Genomic DNA, 20,948 nt, shown 5'->3' on the forward strand with positions numbered 1-20,948 from the left:
ACGCTGGAGAGACTATGTCTCTCGGCTGGCCTGGGAACGCCTTGGGATCCCGCCGGAGGAGCTGGTTGAAGTGGCTGGGGAGAGGGAAGTCTGGGCTTCCCTGTTAAAGCTGCTGCCCCCGCGACCCAACCCCGGAACAAGCGGAAGATGATGGATGGATGGAGGGGGCTCAGGAAAACTTCAGAAAACCACTGTCAGTAAATACAGTTCGTCACTACATCAGTAAGTGCAGGTTAAAACTCTACCATGCAAAGCAAAAGCCGTTTATTAACAACATCCAGAAACGCTGCCAGATTCTCTGGGCCCGAGCTCATGTAAAATAGACTGATGCACAATGGAAAAGTGTTTTGTGGTCTGATGAGTCCACCTTTCAAATTGTTTTTGGAAACACTGGACGTCGTGTCCTCCGGATCAAAGAGGAAGCGGACCATCCGGACTGTTATCAACGCAAAGTTTAAAAGCCAGCATCTGTGATGGTATGGGGGTGCATTAGTTCCCATGCCATAGGTGACTTACATTTCTGTGAAGGCAACATAAATGCTGAGAAGTACATAGATTTTGGAGCAAAATATGCTGCCATCCAAGTGACGTCTTATTCATGGACGCCTCTGCTTATTTCAGCAAGATAATGCCAAGCCACATTCTACACGTGTTACAACAGCGTGGCTTTGAAGTAAAACAGTCCAGGTTCTCCCCTGGCCCGCTTGCAGTCCAGACCTGTCTCCCATTGAAAATGTGTGGCGCATTATGAAGCGTAAAATATGACAGAGAAGACCCCGGACTGTTGAACAACTGAAGCGGTTAATCAAGCAAGAATGGGAAAGAATTCCACATGAGAAGCTAAGAGAATCCTCTCTTTCAAAACGTTTATTGTTGGGCTGCAGCTATCGAATATTTTAGTAATCGAGTAATCGACTGAAAATTCTATCAATTAATCGAGTAATCGGATAAAACAAATATATTTTTAGGTGAAGAGCAATTATAAATATACATGAGAAAACAAGACATTTCATGTGATATTGAACCATTTTCAGTCAATCAATGTCTTTATTTTCGATGTATATTGTTGAAAACAGCCAACAATTGCATCTCAGATGTAACTAGAATTAAAAAAAAGACTAATTCACTGCTTTCACTCAAAAAACTTTTAGATCTTATTTAAAAAAAAAAAAAAAAATTATAAATATCTTACCCAAAAATGCTGTTACGCTTGATAACACACATCACTTAAAAGTTAGAATTTTTTCCCCACGTGTTTCAATTGAATTTCTATTCGTGTCAAGCCATTTTTAAGTTCTAGTTAAGTTTTAAGTTAGTCTAAACTGTAAGTCCTGATAGGATTATGAGTTTTTGCAGTGTTCAAAATAAATGTATGATACAGGCTGTATTGGAGCACATTAGGGACCAGTGCTACTTGGTGTTTTATCCAGCAGTGACTACTGAGCTAAAATTGACAGTTAGCATTATTGAGTTTTTATTTTACACCCTCATCACTCCACAACGCTATGTTATGTTAAAGCCTGTATGTAAGACACGTTAGCCACGCATCGACAGTGGTCATAATTAATAGAAACCTAGCCCTCCGCAGGGCTAACGTTACGTGAGCTTGTGACAGTAACGTTAATCTTATTTATTAGCGCTTAGCGCTCTTTATTAGTGCTTCGCACTCTACTGCTTTAAGATGGCGACGGTTTACTAACGCTGCCCAGACGCGGCCGAGTCTGTCATTTCGCATCTAGTTCAACATACATGTGATCTCTATGAGACGCATCAGACGCTACCTGCTACCAACTAGCATCTTGCGGGCAAGTATTTAGCAATGTCGGCGTCGATAAAATAAAGTTTATGAGTTTGAGCATTAAATATGTTGTCTTTGTAGTGTATTCAATTGAATATAGGTTGAAAAGGATTTTCAAATAATTGTATTTTGTTTTTATTTACATTTTACACAATTTCCCAACTTCAACCGAATCCGGTTTGTAGTTTTTTCCAGGAAAGGCCATTAGTAATGAAGCTTCATGTACTGAACCTGTTTTCGAAGCTTCTCAAAAGCTTTATTGGCCATCACTACAAAAAGGCCTCTTTTTTGTCATTAAAAATTTTGCATTCATGATCATTCTCATTATTTTGGAACTACTGTAGAGCTTTTGTAAAAATCGTAGCAGTATGTGAATGATGAAATCAAAAGACAACACTTTTCCGTATCACCTCCATCACAACAATCCAAACTCTCAAAAAAAAAAAAATCTCTCCACTTTGTGCATTTTATTCCCAAAACCTGACCAAAGTAAACACATTCCAATGGATCACCATGATTTCGCTAAATGCTCTGAGCTGGATGAGGTAAGTCACAATTATGCCTTAAATGAGGTGTCACCTTTGTGCATTTTTTGGATGCAGCATTGTTGACTCAATAAGACAAACACTGACTAAACACAAGTCATGAAAAGTCTTTTGTGACACTAGGAAATTTGATCTGAGATGTCTGCACTCTTAAGTTGGCTCTAAAAATACCCTTTGAAGTTTTTCCATTTTAAATGGTGAAACGAGAAAAGCAGGGAGTTCATCAAACTGAGCCTGGCACTTGGCGTTTGATTCCATTGGGTTGCATCTGTTAAAGTACTATTCAAAACAGAACAAGGCATAGGAAAATCCATGACGTGATACTAAGACACTGTGACATGTCATTTTAGATTAATAGACAAGATGAATTATACAGTGGGGCAAATAAGTATTTAGTCAACCACTAATTGTGCAAGTTCTCCCACTTGAATATATTAGAGAGGCCTCTAATTGTCAACATGGGTAAACCTGAACCATGAGAGACAGGATGTGGAAAAAAAAAACAGAAAATCACATTGTTTGATTTTTAAAGAATTTATTTGCAAATCATGGTGGAAAATAAGTATTTGGTCAATACCAAAAGTTCATCTCAATACTTTGTTATGTACCCTTTGTTGGCAATAACGGAGGCCAAACGTTTTCTGTAACTCTTCACAAGCTTTTTACACACTGTTGCTGGTATTTTGGCCCATTCCTCCATGCAGATCACCTCTAGAGCAGTGATGTTTTGGGGCTGTCGTTGGGCAACACGGACTTTCAACTCCCTCCACAGATTTTCTATGGGGTTGAGATCTGGAGACTGGCTAGACCACTCCAGGACCTTGAAATGCTTCTTATGAAGCCACTCCTTCGTTTTACTGGCTGTGTGTTTGGGATCATTGTCATGCTGAAAGACTCAGCCACTTCTCATCTTCAATGCCCTTGCTGTTGGAAGGAGAGTTTCTCTCAAAATCTCTCGATACATGGCCCCATTCATTCTTTCCTTTACACAGATCAGTCGTCCTGGTCCCTTTGCAGAAAAACAGCCCCAAAGTATGATGTTTCCACCCCCATGCTTCACAGTGGGTATGGTGTTCTTCGGCTGCAATTCAGTATTCTTTCTCCTCCAAACACGAGAGCCTGTGTTTCTACCAAAAAGTTCTATTTTGGTTTCATCTGACCATAACAATGGTTTAATCTTACCACAACACATTCTCCCAGTCCTCTTCTGGATCATCCAAATGCTCTCTAGCGAACCGCAGACGGGCCTGGACGTGTACTTTCTTCAGCAGGGGGACACATGTGGCAGTGCAGGATTTGAGTCCCTGGCGGCGCATTGTGTTACCGATAGTAGCCTTTGTTACTGTGGTCCCAGCTCTCTGTAGGTCATTCACTAGGTCCCCCCGTGTGGTTCTGGGATTTTTGCTCACTGTTCTTGTTATCATTTTGACGCCACTGGGTGAGATCTTGCATGGAGCCCCAGATCGAGGGAGATTATCAGTGGTCTTGTATGTCTTCCATTTTCTAATAATTCCTCCCACAGTTGATTTCTTTACACCAAGCGTTTTACCTATTGCAGATTCAGTCTTCCCAGGCTGGTGCAGGTCTACAATTTTGTCTCTGGTGTCCTTCGACAGCTCTTTGGCCTTGGCCATATTGGAGTTTGGAGTGTGACTGACTGACTGACTGACATTGTGGACAAATGTCTTTTATACTGATAATGACTTAAAACAGGTGCCATTAAAGAGTGGAGCCTCATTAGACCTTGTTAGACTTCGTTAGAAGTTAAACCTCTTTGACAGCCAGAAATTTTGCTTGTTTGTAGGTGACCAAATACTTATTTTCCACTCTAATTTGTCAATAAATTCTTTAAAAATGTGATTGTCTGGGTTTTTTTTTTTTCCACATTCTGTCTCCTTTGGATGAGGTTTACCCATTTTGACCATTACAGGCCTCTCTAATCTTTTCAAGTAGGAGAACTTGCACAATTGGTGGTTGACTAAATACTTATTTGCCCCACTGTATGAGCTGTACTGTAGGGACTGTTAAAGTTAGGGGAGTATTTACAGAAATAATCATGTCTAAAACCTAAATTCATCATAATTTCTACATGCATAGCATCCTATTGAGAGGGATGTAATTTTAAAAGCACAAAAATGAGCAAATTGTTGAACTAATTTCACTTGTATGAAATATTGTCAGATATTACAGCGTATCCCTTATTTTGCTGATAGACACTACCAGTTAAACTGAGTTGGAAATCAATCTCCTTCAATTGCAGCCAATTAGTTAAGATATGTCAGAAAACAAACAAATACAAAACATGAATTAAATGTACATATTGAGTCACTGTGGCATAGGCATACAGTAGGAATTAGACTTTTGTGGCAGGAGGGAGAAATATGTTGATGATGTTGATGACGCAGTGTCAACAATAAATTTAACTTACATGATATATGCTCGGATGGTAGCTTGGCCCATGCTCTTACATACAGGCATCCCAGCTGTGTGTGTGTGTGCGTGCGTGCGTGTGTGTGTGTGTGTGTGTGTGCGTGCGCGTGTGTGTGTGTGTGTGTGTGTGAGCGTACGTGTTTTTCTACTTTACCTATTGGAGAATTATATGCCGCATCCCTTTTGACTGTGTATTCCAGCCAGGAATATTTATATAATATATAGTAATATGTTGAAAATGAGTGTTTTTTTGGGGGGGGGGGTTTCCAATCATTTTGAGAGAAATTCTAAATCGGGCTGCTTAGGACAGCTATGCTTTTGGCAAAGATGTTGTTCATTAAATATATATATAGCGGAAAACACAGACAAGACTGAAAAAGCGGTTTCTGCTCTTGCAACCCTCTATCAAATAAACTTCTGTATTTTAAGCCAAAGGAACTGTTGTGTTTGATAGAACAATATGTCTATATGCTACCATAGCAGATTCATGGCCCATTAAGCCCCCGAACTGTTTTTAATTTTTCCCTTTTACCCTGGAAACCCCTGTTTACAGACATCGCGCAACCACTTTTGTTTCAACCCAGGCATAAAAAGAAGGTAGGTAATTATATTTATTTTTAAAAATGTCATTTTTAGCTTAGAATCATCAGTCGATGTCCAATATTTTGTTAAAAAAAAAAAAAAAAAAAAAAAACGACTTTAAAAAATGATTCACTCGCATATTTGAAACTTTTTAACAAATTACGTCAGAGTGAAAAAATATGGTCTGTAAAAAAGTCACGGATATATGCCTCATAACTATCCTTAATTGTATTTTTTGTTACTTTCACATTTTCCCCGATATGTTAGATGATAAATAATCGATCCAAAGAAAAAAAAAAAAACATGATTGAAAAACTGTGATTTCTGCATCACGACCCTTGTTATATTACCATGTTTCACCCATAAAATTCCCCAAAAATCCAGCTGTGGCCATTCACAGCTGTGTCTTGACACTCAGTGATACATGCTACAGGGAGTTTTTGGATCAAAACAAGGTAAGTACGCGATAATACCTCATTAAAGTAATGGCGTCTGTAATTCTGCTCTCTCTCTCTCTCTCTCGCTGTATATACAGTGCCTTGCAAAAGTATTCGGCCCCCTTGAACCTTGCAACCTTTCGCCACATTTCAGGCTTCAAACATAAAGATATGAATTTTAATTTTTTTGTCAAGAATCAACAACAAGTGGGACACAATCGTGAAGTGGAACAAAATTCATTGGATAATTTAAACTTTTTTAACAAATAAAAAACTGAAAAGTGGGGCGTGCAATATTATTCGGCCCCCTTGCGTTAATACTTTGTAGCGCCACCTTTTGCTCCAATTACAGCTGCAAGTCGCTTGGGGTATGTTTCTATCAGTTTTGCACATCGAGAGACTGACATTCTTGCCCATTCTTCCTTGCAAAACAGCTCGAGCTCAGTGAGGTTGGATGGAGAGTGTTTGTGAACAGCAGTCTTCAGCTCTTTCCACAGATTCTCGATTGGATTCAGGTCTGGACTTTGACTTGGCCATTCTAACACTTGGATACGTTTATTTTTGAACCATTCCATTGTAGACTTGGCTTTATGTTTTGGATCATTGTCCTGTTGGAAGATAAATCTCCGTCCCAGTCTCAGGTCTTGTGCAGATACCAACAGGTTTTCTTCCAGAATGTTCCTGTATTTGGCTGCATCCATCTTCCCGTCAATTTTAACCATCTTCCCTGTCCCTGCTGAAGAAAAGCAGGCCCAAACCATGATGCTGCCACCACTATGTTTGACAGTGGGGATGGTGTGTTCAGGGTAATGAGCTGTGTTGCTTTTACGCCAAACATATCGTTTTGCATTGTGGCCAAAAATTTCAATTTTGGTTTCATCTGACCAGAGCACCTTCTTCCACATGTTTGGTGTGTCTCCCAGGTGGCTTGTGGCAAACTTTAAACGAGACTTTTTATGGATATCTTTGAGAAATGGCTTTCTTCTTGCCACTCTTCCATAAAGGCCAGATTTGTGCAGTGTACGACTGATTGTTGTCCTATGGACAGACTCTCCCACCTCAGCTGTAGATCTCTGCAGTTCATCCAGAGTGATCGTGGGCCTCTTGGCTGCATCTCTGATCAGTTTTCTCCTTGTTTGAGAAGAAAGTTTGGAAGGACGGCCGGGTCTTGGTAGATTTGCAGTGGTCTGATGCTCCTTCCATTTCAATATGATGGCTTGCACAGTGCTCCTTGAGATGTTTAAAGCTTGGGAAATCTTTTTGTATCCAAATCCGGCTTGAAAATTCTCCACAACAGTATCTCGGACCTGCCTGGTGTGTTCCTTGGTTTTCATAATGCTCTCTGCACTTTAAACAGAACCCTGAGACTATCACAGAGCAGGTGCATTTATACGGAGACTTGATTACACACAGGTGGATTCTATTTATCATCATCGGTCATTTAGGACAACATTGGATCATTCAGAGATCCTCACTGAACTTCTGGAGTGAGTTTGCTGCACTGAAAGTAAAGGGGCCGAATAATATTGCACGCCCCACTTTTCAGTTTTTTATTTGTTAAAAAAGTTTAAATTATCCAATAAATGTTGTTCCTCTTCACGATTGTGTCCCACTTGTTGTTGATTCTTGACAAAAAAATTAAATTTCATATCTTTGTGTTTGAAGCCTGAAATGTGGCGAAAGGTTGCAAGATTCAAGGGGGCCGGGCACTGTAAAAACTATTACAGACAACATTTTACCGGCTAAGTCTTAATCTTAAATTCATATATTGGAAAGTCAGTTACATGCAATGACATTTCGCCCCCTACTGGCTACTGCCTAGCATATTCCTCACATCCAGTTGGCTAAGAGGGACCTCTACTGTATGTGTATCTCAGCATCCTTTGCATTCGCCCCTCTTGTTCCGACAGCTTTACGTGAGTGTCTTAACTTTTATTCTTTGTCTTTAGTTGCTCTTTTTTATTGTTATTGTGCAATAATCTAATTGTAACATGTATTTGTTAAATGTTTGGATTCATTTTTTTCCCTTTCTAAAATATTTATGTCTGAATTTTGGGGGGCTTCAAACAGATTAGGGAATTTACATGGAAAACGCGTCTCTACTTATGGAATTTTCACTTTCTGAAACTACTTCTAGAACCAACTAATCTCGTAAGTAGAGGTACCACCGTACATTGTAAAATAACACTCGGGATCCATTTAAAAAAAACATTTAAAAATATATATATATTTTTAGGAAATTTTAGATCCTATTGTTAAAAAATGTGATTCGATAGAAAAAAAACCCTGAGATCAGTTTTGGATGACACATAAAAAAATGTTTAAAAACACCTGTCAGAACTAAATCAACAAAAATTGTGTTCCCCATTGTTATCAACGTTTGAAGAGGATGGCTTTTGACTTGTTTTCCCCTTCACAATCTATTCCACTAGATGGCAGTCTGCAATCAGTGATTAGACAGTTTAAGACTGCCAAATAAATGAAATACTGTTAGTCACATATTGTATGTCATAAACTGTCAAAGCTTTACTACTAAGCATGAAATAAAATACTTTATTTCACTTATTTCTCTTCAATCTAGTGTTTAATTGGTAACACGAGTTTCGCATATGCATTCAGCAAACACACAATACGAATACATACATGTATCAAGGCTCATACAATTACATACAAAACACAAATATATATATATATTTTTTATTAAACAGCAGTCCACGCTACCCGTAGGTCTGTTGTGCGTCCTCATACCAAGCGTGAGTCAACCTTCTATAGAGCAAAATGTGAAAAAGCCTGTAAAATGCGGGAAAACCAATCCAAAACTGGTCTAAAATGCTTGTTTTGCGTAAATTTAGACAGCCTACGAATATGTGAGGCTCTGTGTGTCCTAACCATCGTCGAACCCCTTAGACCTACTCAGTGAACCAGTGTTCTTTTTGTCAACAATGACTAACGAAAATATTTCGTCGACGAACAATTTTTTCATTACAATGACAAGACGATAACGAGCTAAAAACGTGACTGGGGAGCAGGGCCGGAGTGGGACTCATTTTCGGCCCTGGAATTTCATGCCTCAGACCGGCCCACTCGTTTAAAATCATGTCATTATGCATACACGTGTTAAGTTCAGTGTTCTCTAAAGCCGTGTACTGTAATTCTGTGTATTCCAATTCAGTGCAGGTAATGGTTGTTTAACAAGGTGGCTATATTTTAACAAGTGCAACACAACATATTTTGAACAAATTTAAAAATGGATTAAAAAAAAAAAACTATATTAAATGATACATTTGAAAAATAAATTAGGGCTGTCAAACGATTAAAATTTTTGATCGAGTTAATTAGAGCTTAAAAATTAATCGTAATTAATCGCAATTCAAACCATCTATAAAATATGCCATATTTTTCTGTAAATTATTGTTGGAATGGAAAGATAAGACAGAAGATGGATATATACATTCAACATACGGTACATAAGGACTGTATTTGTTTATTATAACAATAAATCAACAAGATGGCATTAACATTATTAACATTCTGTTAAAGCGATCCATGGATAGAAAGACTTGTAGTTCTTAAAAGATAAATGTTAGTACAAGTTATAGAAATTTTGTATTAAAACCCCTCTTAATGTTTTCGTTTTAATAAAATTTGTAAAATTTTCAATCAAAAAATAAACTAGTAGCCCGCCATTGTTGATGTCAATAATTACTTACACAATGCTCATGGGTGCTGAAGCCTATAAAATCAGTCGCACCCAAGCGCCAGCGGAGGGCGGCAAAACTCCATAAAACACAATTAACAAGTGGGCATGTCATTGTACTGTCATTTAAATCTGTCTGAGCAGGGCATGTGCGTTAATTGCGTCAAATATTTTAACGTGATTCATTAAAAAAATTAATTACCGCCTGTTAACGCGATAATTTTGACAGCCCTAAAATAAATGAATAAATAAGACCTTTTCTGCAACATCAAATGTTAACAAAATGAGTGCTTACAGATGAAACAAACATAGCAACATAACAATATGAAAAATAAAGAATACGTATTGCACATTGTAACAACTTCTAATGATACTATTATCCATTTTCCATTTCCACTTTAAAAACGCCACGTAATTAATTATATTCATTCTAATGTTCACTCGCTGAACGACATGGCAATCCTACCTTCCAGCTCTGCACCTGTGGTGTGTTCATTATGGCTAATGCTTGCTGCTACATATCCCTTGTGAGGTGCTACAAGAAGCCAAAGTTTCCACAATTACATATTGTCGTATCACACGGAGCAAGTTGCATTTTATTCGCCATCTGGCCTTACCACTTTCGTTGTAATCCTCTGTAGTTTGAGGCAGCAAGGTCGTTGCATGAAAAAAATTAGCTATTTTCGCGCATTTTGCCGATTCTTTCACGAGTGCTTTTCTCTTTTTAAATATTTTTCAGCGCCACCCTTGCTCTTTTTATCCATCCGAGCACCGAGATAGCAGCTAATTTGGCTCAATACAGACTACAACTAGGGGGCGGAGCTGCATGCTGTATTTTTCGTCTGCACACGTGAGGATGTCTGGGAAAAAAAAAAAAAATACTGTTTTTTTTTTTTTTTTTTTTTTTTAAGACGGCCCACAGGGACAGCGGTAACAGAATGTTAGTTATACTCAGTGACACTGTCATAAATAAATACCAAACAAAAAATTATAACAGTGTAATTTTTTTTTTTTTTAATAAAACCCAGACCGGCCCATCTGGCCGGCCGGCCCTTCTGGAATCGTCCAGAAGCTCCCGATTAGTCACTCCGGGCCTGCTGGGGAGACTAAAACATAACGGCACAAATGCCTGTTTTCGTCTGACGAGATCAGACGAAAATGCGCCATAGTTCCCGTCACACGTTCACAATATGTGACATTTTGTGTAGTTAGCCTGCATCGTAGCGGTGTCACTCATGTGACGTGCTGCACCCCCCAACTCACCCACTAGTGACCTTTCCAGTCTCCCCATTGCTTGTTTTGAGAAACACACAGTAAGATTTGTTTACTTATCTTGGCAAGAGAGAATATGCAATGTTGCTTTTGCCTTTAAAGGTCTGTGCTGAGTTATCCATCACACACTAAATGTAACTCGTTGCATTAGCATAGCATTAGCATTCGTAGTAGGCTATTGCTAACAGCGAGCCTGCTTTTAAACTCTCGGACAATTTTTTTTTTTACATACAGTTCGTGGCGTCCAGGTGTGTATAATTAATTCAAAGTTCAGTGATCCCTCACCACTTCAGGCTTCAAGTATCGTGCCTTCAGTCCGTAATAAATGCAGGGTTTTATAGAGATGTCCCATCTGATCACGTACTCTCCCTCCTGAAGCTTTTCTTTCTCACTAGGCAGCTGCAGCTAGTTAAAAAGTCAAGCTTGTTCAGGCGGACGGTCAAGGTTGTCCAGGTATGGCAGTCTGACGGGTATGACAGCTTGACATGTATGATCGTTTTACGGGTATGAAATTTTGACAGGTATGACAGTCTGACAGGTTTGGCAGTCTGATGGGCATGGCCTTCTGACTGGTATGGCAGTCTGACCAGTATGACGGTGACGGGTATGGGATTCAGATTTTGTAGTCTGTCAGGAATGGCAGTCTGACGGGTATGGCCTTCTGACTGGTATGGCAGTCTGACCAGTATGACGGTGATGGATATGGGATTCAGCTATTGTAGTCTGTCAGGAATGGCAGTCTGACGCTTTCTGACGGTTATGTTAGTCTGACCAGTATGAAAGTCTGACGGGTATGGCTTTCTGACGGGTATAACAGTCTGACAGGTATGGCAATCTAATAGGTATGGGAGTCTGATTGGTATGAAAGTCTGATGGTATGAAAGTAACGGGTATGGCAGTCGGAGGGTATGACAGTTTGATGGAGTGGCAGTCAGTCAGGCATCTTAGTCTGCTTGACAGGTATGATAGTTTTTACTGCATGGCAGTTTGACACGTATGGCAGTCTGACGGGTATAACAGTTTGACAGGTATACCAATTTGACAGGTATGGCAGTCTGACGGGTGTTACAGTCTAACGGGTATGTCAGTATGACAGGTATGTCAGTTTGACAGGTATGGCAGTCTAACGGGTATAACAGTTTGACAGGTATGTCAATTTGACAGGTGTGGTAGTCTGATGGGTATAAAAGTGACGGGTATGTCAGTCTGACAGATATCCGTCTTGTATGTCAGTTTGACAGGTATGGGAGTCTGACAGTATTACAGTCTAACTGGTATGGCAGTCGAAGGGTATGACAGTGACGAAGTGCCATTCAGCCAGGCATCTTAGTCTGCTTGACATGTATGTTTTACGGGTATGAAAATCTGACAGGTATACAGTCTGATAGGTATGGGAGTCTGATTGGTATGACAGTTTAACGGGTATGTCAGTTTGACAGGTATGGCAGTCTGACCAGTATGACAGTCTGACGGAAATGGCAGTTTGACAGGTATGGGAGTCTGACGAGTATAACAGTCTGATAGGTATGGCATTCAGTTATGGCAGTCTGATGGGTATGGATTCAGGTTTTATAGTCTGTTAGGAATGGCAGTCTGACGGGTATGGCTTTCTGACGGGTATGGCAGTCTGACAGGTATAACAGTCTGATGGTATGACAGTCTAACAGGTATGTTAGTTTGACAGGTATGTCAGTTTGACAGGTATGCAGTCTGACGGGTATGTCAGTTTGACAGATATGACAGTCTGACAGGTATAACAGTCTGACTGGTATAACAGTCTGATGGGTATGGGAGTCCGATAGGTATGGCAGCCAGACGGGTATGAAAGTCTGATGTATGGCAGTCTGATGGGTATTGCAGCCTGACGAGTATGAAAGCCTGATGGGTATGGGATTCAGCTATTGTAGTCTATCAGGAATGGCAGTCGAACGGGTATGGCTCTGTATGGCAGTCTGACAGGTATGGGAGTCCGATGGGTATGGCAGTCTGACGGATAGCAAAGTTTGACGGTGTGGCAGGCAGTCAGGTATCTCAGTCTGACGGGTATACACCTTGACAATTATGGCAGTTTTATGGGTATTGCAATCTGACAGGTATAAGAGTCTGATGGGTTTGGCATCATTCATGGGAATGGCAGTATGGCTTTCTGAGGGGTATGGCATTCAGGTCTTGCAGTCTGTCAGGAATATCACTTTGACAGGTACGGCAGTCTAACGGGTATGTCAGGCTGATGGGTATGACAGTCTAACGGTATGTCAGTTTGCCGGATATGGGAGTCTGATGGGTATGGCATGCTGATGGATATGGTAGTTTGATGGGTATGGCAATCTGATGGTTATGGCACTCAGGTATTGCAGTCTGTCCGGAATGTCACTTTGACAGGTATGGCAGTCTGACGGGTATGGCAGGCTGATGGGTATGACCGTCTAACGGGTATATCAGTTTGACAGGTATGGCAGTCTGACAGATATGTCAGTCTGATGGGTATGGGAGTCCGATGGGGGTGGCATGCTGATGGATATGGTAGATTGATGGGTATGGCATTCTGTCAGGTATGGCAGTCTGTCATTCGTTCGGGCTGAAGGTCAAGGTCAGGAAATTGTCACGGTCGTCTGGGCGGTCGTCAAGGTCGTTCACTGTCTTTGTAGTATGACAGTCTGTCAGTCAGTCAGGTGCAGCATTAGGTATGGCAGTATGTCACATGTGGTAGTCTGACAGGTATGGCAGTCTGACAGGTATGGCATTCTGTCAGTTATGGCAGTTTGTCAAGTATGGCATTCTCACTTTGAGGCCAGGCAAACAATGAGTTTTTAGGCAGGAGATAACAGGACGACTTTGTCTTTGAACTTTGTTTTGGTGCTATAATCTGCTGTTGAGATGCTGTTGCTAATGCTGGTCAAAAAAATGTCTTGCTTCCACATCAGCTGCCTTCATCTGACGGATGAACTAGGAAGCATGCTCCTTTTAGCTGCTTACTTGAAAGCATGTTCCTTCCTCCCTATGACTAATCACGTGAAATATAACATGACATAGCTCAATTTGCTCCCACTAACTCTACAGTCATGTTTCCCCTTCGGCTTTAAAACACCATTAGGTAACTTTTCAACCTTTATAAAATACTTTCATAACATTCGTGATGATATGTCCACTGACAACTAGCTGAATGAGCTCTTTTATAATTTGAGGGGGTCTGTATCACTTTCACTCGCACTCATTAATTTTGAGGAGGGTGGCAGGAACCCTGCCACACATACAGAAAACACACACACAAAAAACTACCAGTGTGTTGACTGCTTTATGGCCTCTTCCCCCATTCATTATAAAGACGGAAGTCGATGCGAACGCTTTGGTGCGAATTCTGCAAATATGGCAGAGCAACAGAGACAAAAGGTTTTGTCTAAGGAGGAAAAAGGAAGGATGGCTACCAGGATATACAAAATAAACATTGCCCCGACTTTCACTCGCTGGCGTGACACCCCTCCCACCCGAACTCGTCAGGTGGGGTAGGAGGCTTAGCCACACGGTTGCTAACCGTCATATACTATTGTTTAGCCACAACTAGATTCATTACCTAATTACTTCTCATCCTTCACACAGCTGCTAGAAATAGAAATGTTGCTTAATCCATCTGCAGGCGACCTTCATAATTTTACAACACTATGCGGGTGTGCGCTGGTCCTCATGGGAAACGCAGTCTTCCTCAAGCAAATCACTACTTTTGTCCACCGGTGTCGCTAAAATCCACTAAAACTGAAGTTACCGAGAGTTGCTTTAACTCATTGAGCGTCTTTGACGGCAGTAGATGTCCAATTCATTTCAACTGGGAGTACTGACCGAGAATATTGACATTGACGGCACTAGACGTCTAATCCATTTTGACGGGGAGGTGCGAATGAAGATTTGTTGGACGGATTGGACATCTAGCACCGTCAATGGCAGTATATTACTTAAATGAGTGCCCTTTAAGGATTAAAAATTAAAAAGTCATAATTCTTGCATGAAAGGTTTAAAATTGGGAAACTTCATCTCACGACCCGTCAAGTAAACACAGTCAGTGATCCACAAACAACGCCAAAGTCAGACAATACTTGTCTGCAGGCCCATATGCAACCTCCACTGTTTACATATCGCTTGTAAATGAGGATTCTGCTTACAGAGCAGAGGAAGTCAATTGCAAAAAGGGAGCAGGAGGACAGCCATGAGGACAGCGTCATAGTCCTGTTATTCTATCTATTCTTGCTGACCTCTGTGAGCCCCCACAAAAAAAAGCATACTGTGAGAAACTGTCTCAAACGGAAATAGTCTAAGGGAAAACAGGGCTGACTCTTGTTAAGGCGGAAGTTCAGAATTTTTTACATTAGGCTTGATGCGGGGTTTTAATTAGTTGATGGAGATGATTTCAACAAATTTTGTCCAGTTTGTAAGTTATTTGTTAGTTTCAGGGCTCCAATGTGGCTAAGCTAGCACGAGTCAATGGGGCCGACTTAGCATGCCAATAAAAAAACAATAGAGATCTATGAACAGATCCAACATAGTCAAATGAATTCAAAATGCAGATCATTGTCCCAAAACACCCATGCGGCCAAAACTATGTCACACCAAACTGCTGTAATTTATTTCATTCTGCAGGACTATTTTTTAAGATGTGTATTACGACCACAATAGAGAAGAGTTCTTCGGCCACTCGTGCTCACACTGCATTCAATGAAGGTGGGAAGTCGGATTTATCCCACTCAGGTGGTACCTGTTGTGACCTCAAAGTGTTCCAAGCGAATGTAAACAGGAAAGATGGCTGATCGCGACAAGTTGTTTTTTAGTTTGGTCATCAAAAGACATTTTGACCTCCAGCAAACCCGCCTTCTCGTAAGTGATCAAATAGTAGAGGTGTTCAAATGATATTTTTCCAGATCTGAGGTTGGAAGCTCTGACTCACCTTCCTCGAACGCAGCATCAGTCTGCTGAGTTAACTGATGGCTAGCAGCCATAAGCGTAAGAGTTTGGTGGTCGAAAAGTGTAATTGCATGTAATTGACTTTCCTATATATATAAAAGTTGCAAAGCAAGAAAACAAACAACAAAAATGAATTAAATGAACAAAAAAACATATTTTTATAATGGGTCAAAATTATTTTTCGAGCGTGTTTATAATATCGCACCAATAGAGAGTTTATAGTGTAGTTCTGTTTTTATTCACATTAATTTAGCTTTTATTAAAATTGCATTAATTTATTAATTCATTAATACCAATATACAAAAATTCCCGTGACCCTGACAAGGATTTAAAATGGATGGATAAAAATAAATCTTAAAAATACAGTAATGTTTAATAATTGAAAAATAATTTAATAATATTTGCTAATTTTTTTAAGGGTTACACGTCTTAAATGTCGACTTTTGAATAGCTGTTCACTGTTTCCAAAAGGGTTCATCTCAAAATAGTCAAATGCAAACATTTTGCTGGCTGACGTCGACTACATTCTTACATCTGCACAGATGTCTGGCTCCATTTTTAGAACCTGGGAAAGGGAATGGGGCCACTTGTAAAGCATAGGACTCTAGAGAATTGTCACATGGATGTGGAAGCAGTCCCATCTGGACACACCAATCCCCTCATATACTGTATGTCAACTTGAACACATAAGCGCTAACAAAAACCCTTAGGTTGTCTCAAGTTACCTGTTACCGTGGGAATATTACTCACCTAAATGCTTTTACAGATGTACATTATATGGACATTAAAATGTGTCGAGACTAAACATAAACTAATACTAAGACTCGAAGTACTGGGCTTCAATTCCTCACCTTGGAAGTTAACCCTTGATTTCAAAGTATATTAATACAGTTAACCATTTTTAGAACCTGTTTACAACAACTTTTTATAACACTCCTTTTCACATTAACAGATGTTTTTAATCTGTATTTTGAACTACCATTTTTATGAATTTGACCAATTATGGGATATTTTCAATCAACAAGTAGTCCCCAGGTTACGACATACCTCACTTATGAGATTTCAATTTTACGACACCGGAGTCTCGTTCATTTTTCTTCTTCTTAATATTGACGTTTGTTTTTGATGCATGCTTTTATCTTGGCGCAGGAAGCGTAAAGCAGTTAGTGCTAATGGTACCTTTGTTCCAACGAAGAAGTCTTGCAGCCGAGTGAGAGAGGGGCAAGCCTGCGCGCACAATCGTGGATGGTGAAGCATCCACGGAGGCAACACCTGTATATAACACGTTTTGTACTGTTAATTGTGCGGTTCCATGGATTGTTGTGTGCTTCTGTGTGTGTAGAACGGTATTATTTTAACTGTGGCTAATGTGTACTATTGGCCTTTGTGCATTTTTGGCCGATACATGTGCGTTTTTTTTCCTAAAAATACTGTCACAAAAATAAACTTTGTGTTGATCTGATCACGTGCTCCCCTCCATTTTGCGCATGCGAGTCTAGAGTCCATGGGTGTACAGACCGGATGAAAGACGTATGCAATGGGAAATGCAGCCTGCACGTAGCGGACACAGATTATATGGAATTTGGGGCTAAAAATGTGTTGATTTGCTCTGCATCAACACTTTATCTAAAATCAAACAGTGTTGGCTTGATGTGCTGGGAAACCAATCAGATGTTAGTCCTGCCCACTTTGATAGGTGAGTTTGACAGATAAAATCATTTCATGAAGTGCTGCAACACATGTCCATGAAATACATTTTTCTTGTATCTGTACTTGAGTACAAATATGAAGTAGTACTTTTTACTTTTACTTCACTAGATGTTACAGCAGGTATCTCTACTTTTTACTCCACTACTTTTCAAGCAGTCGCCTGTGTTACACGTTACTTTTTTTTTTTCTTTTTTCTTTTCATTGTGATAGTTTTGTTTTCATGCCTCTGGCGCAATTGATAAGCTCCGTGCAACTATAGATAAGTTTCCGAAACGTGGGCCGCGCCATCTTGGAAAATTTCTGCTCCGAACTTCCGGTTTAGAAAGAACAACATGAATTGTGGTTGAAGTAAGCAGTGTTTTGACAAAGTTAAAACTGCAAAATCAAACCAGAGGAACCCATGGAATCTCCAAAAATGGATTCAGCACGACATAGATGATGATGAGACTGTCTGATTGTTCTTATCACTTCGTTGATCATTTGTGGACAAAATTATAACAACCTGTCAGCCTGTGTTGACGTGAAGTGTAGATTGATACGCCGGCCACAAAATGAGGTGAAATTACATTAATATTATTGTACATTTGCCGAATGCAGAAGGGCTGACATGGATTTTGGTGCTACAGGGAAATATTACAAGGTATGTACATTTAAACAAAAATAGTAGGAGGGGTGTGACAAAATATCGAAATGGTGATATATCGGGATACTTTGTATCCCAAAAGGTCATCGATATGCTCCTACCAAGAATCGGGATATCGTTATAAAAAGGTGTCAATGTCTAAAATAAAAATAAAAATGAACAAACAAGTTCCTACCAAAATCTTCCATCATATTAGTGTCTCAGTTAACTCTAAGGCTGCATTGGCGGAGCTCAACGCCCAATACATTTAGACTGGGAAAGTACGTTCATTCAAAGCCAGAGCATTCACAGTCCTTCTGTCCGATTTTCAGGGCATTCACAGGTCACTTGCTGTTCATTTTAGGGCATATACAGGTCATTTTCTGTGGAGCTTGAGTCACTACCTATTCATTTGGGTGATTCCCAGGTTACTTCCTGTTCTGTAACTCAAACAGGAAGAGACACATAAAATACCCAAAATCAACAGGAAGCTACTGAAAATCAACAGGAAAATCACCTTAAATGACCTCATTGCCTGCCATTGGCTGCCACTACCGGCCATAAACGTTCAATCCGTTTGAAGTGGGAGGGATGGCAGCGAATGAACGAATGTTCATTCGCTGCCACCCTCCCAATTCAAAAGGATTGGACGTCTACAAGGAATAAACTCATTCCGATTCACAGCAGAATGATTTCCTGACCAATGTATCGATAATTGTTGTATTGCCATATCGTCAGACCATCATTATCATGAGCTCTGTATCGTAAATCGTATCGTATCGTGAGGTACCAAGAGGTCCCCACTCCTAAATAGTATGTCATTATTTTTTATTGCAGATATTAATGATTGGTGCATGTGCAAAACAGGTTAATAAATCACATTTTAAAATATAATAAGAAAAAATAGCATACGAGAATGTGATATCCGTCTGTCCCAGCCTCTTGGCCGCACCGGGGTAGAACACACGTAGTCTCGATATATGTCCGTCAACATACAGTAAGTGTTGTTGCGAGGCACACCAACTTGTCTTCCCTTGACTATCAGCGTTTTCCACCTGTAAACAAACGAACAAAAAACTTGTAACACTTGCATTTACCCATGCGTTGACGTAATTGTGGCATCTACACATACTGATTAGCAACAGGCTAGCAACCACAGCAGAACAGTAGTTGTAGTAAATAATATTAAGGATCATCATAATTATCAATCATCATCGTAATAACAATATCAAAGGCAACAAGTCGTTTCATGCGCAAGATTTTAGCTTTAGTATTTTTTGAGCACCGGACACATGAAATTACAGGGATAGGAAGAACATACCTTCCATAACACAGCGGCAATATGGCTACAAGAACACTGTGTATTTGTGGTGGCACGAGCTTGGTTCCACATCTGCCTTCATGAACATGTTGCCCTGTCGTGATGATGGCATGGTATGGATGGATGATGGCATAAGTTTCTATACATATGCTGTACAAATGTAAATATTAAAGTAAGTATTTTGTACTGGGTATTTTTTTTCCTTAGGTACTTGTATTTTCACTTACAGTGGGGCAAATAAGTATTTAGTCAACCACCAATTGTGCAAGTTCTCCTACTTGAAAAGATTAGAGAGGCCTGTAATTGTCAACATGGGTAAACCTCAACCGTGACAGACAGACAGAATGGGGGAAAAAAATTAGAAAATGACATTTTTTGATTTTTAAAGAATTTATTTCCAAATTAGAGTGAAAAATAAGTATTTGGTCACCTACAAACAAGCAAGATTTCTGGCTGTCATAGAGGTCTAAGTTCGTCTAACGAGGTTCCACTCGTTACCTGTATTAATGGGACCTGTTTTAACTCATTATCGGTATAAAAGACACCTGTCCACAATGTCAGTCAGTCACACTCCAAACTCCACTACGGCCAAGACCAAAGAGCTGTCGAAGGACACCAGAGACAAAATTGTAGACCTGCACCAGGCTGGGAAGACTGAATCTGCAATAGGTAAAACGCTTGGTGTAAATAAATCAACTGTGGGAACAATTATTAGAAAATGGAAGACATACAAGACCACTGATAATCTCCCTTGATCTGGGACTCCATGCAAGATCTCACCCACTGGCGTCAAAATGATAACAAGAACGGTGAGCAAAAATCCCACAACCACACGGGGGGACCTGGTGAATGGCCTACAGAGACCTGGGACCACAGTAACAAAGGCTACTATCAGTAACACAATGCGCCGCCAGGGACTCAAATCCTGCACTGCCAGAAGTGTCCCCCTGCTAAAGCCAGTACATGTCCAGGCCCGTCTGCTGTTTGCTAGAGAGCATTTGGATGATCCAGAAGAGGACTGGGAGAATGTGTTATGGTTAGATGAAACCAAAATAGAACTTTTTGGTAGAAACACGGGTTCAAGTGTTTGGAGGAGAAAGAATACTGAATTGTATCCGAAGAACACCATACCCACTGTGAAGCATGGGGGTGGAAACATCATGCTTTGGGCTGTTTTTCTGCAAAGGGACCAGGGCAACTGATCTGTGTAAAGGAAAGAATGAATGGGGCCATGTATCGAGAAAGTTTGAGTGAAAATCTCCAACAGCAAGGGCATTGAAGATGAGACGTGGCTGGGTCTTTCAGCATGACAATGATCCAAACACACAGCCAGGGCAACAAAGGAGTGGCATCGTAAGAAGCATTTCAAGGTCCTGGAGTGGCCTAGCCAGTCTCCAGATCTCAACCCCATAGAAAATCAGTGGAGGGAGTTGAAAGTCCGTGTTGCCCAACGACAGCCCCAAAACATCTCTGCTGTAGAGGAGTTCTGCATGGCGGAATGAGCCAAAATACCAGCAACAGTGTTTGAAAAGCTTGTGAAGAGTTACAGAAAACGTTTGGCCACCGTTATTGCCAACAAAGGGT

The sequence above is a fragment of the Corythoichthys intestinalis genome, chromosome 6 (genome assembly GCF_030265065.1).
Source record: "Corythoichthys intestinalis isolate RoL2023-P3 chromosome 6, ASM3026506v1, whole genome shotgun sequence".
NCBI classification, from domain to species: Eukaryota; Metazoa; Chordata; class Actinopteri; order Syngnathiformes; family Syngnathidae; genus Corythoichthys; species Corythoichthys intestinalis.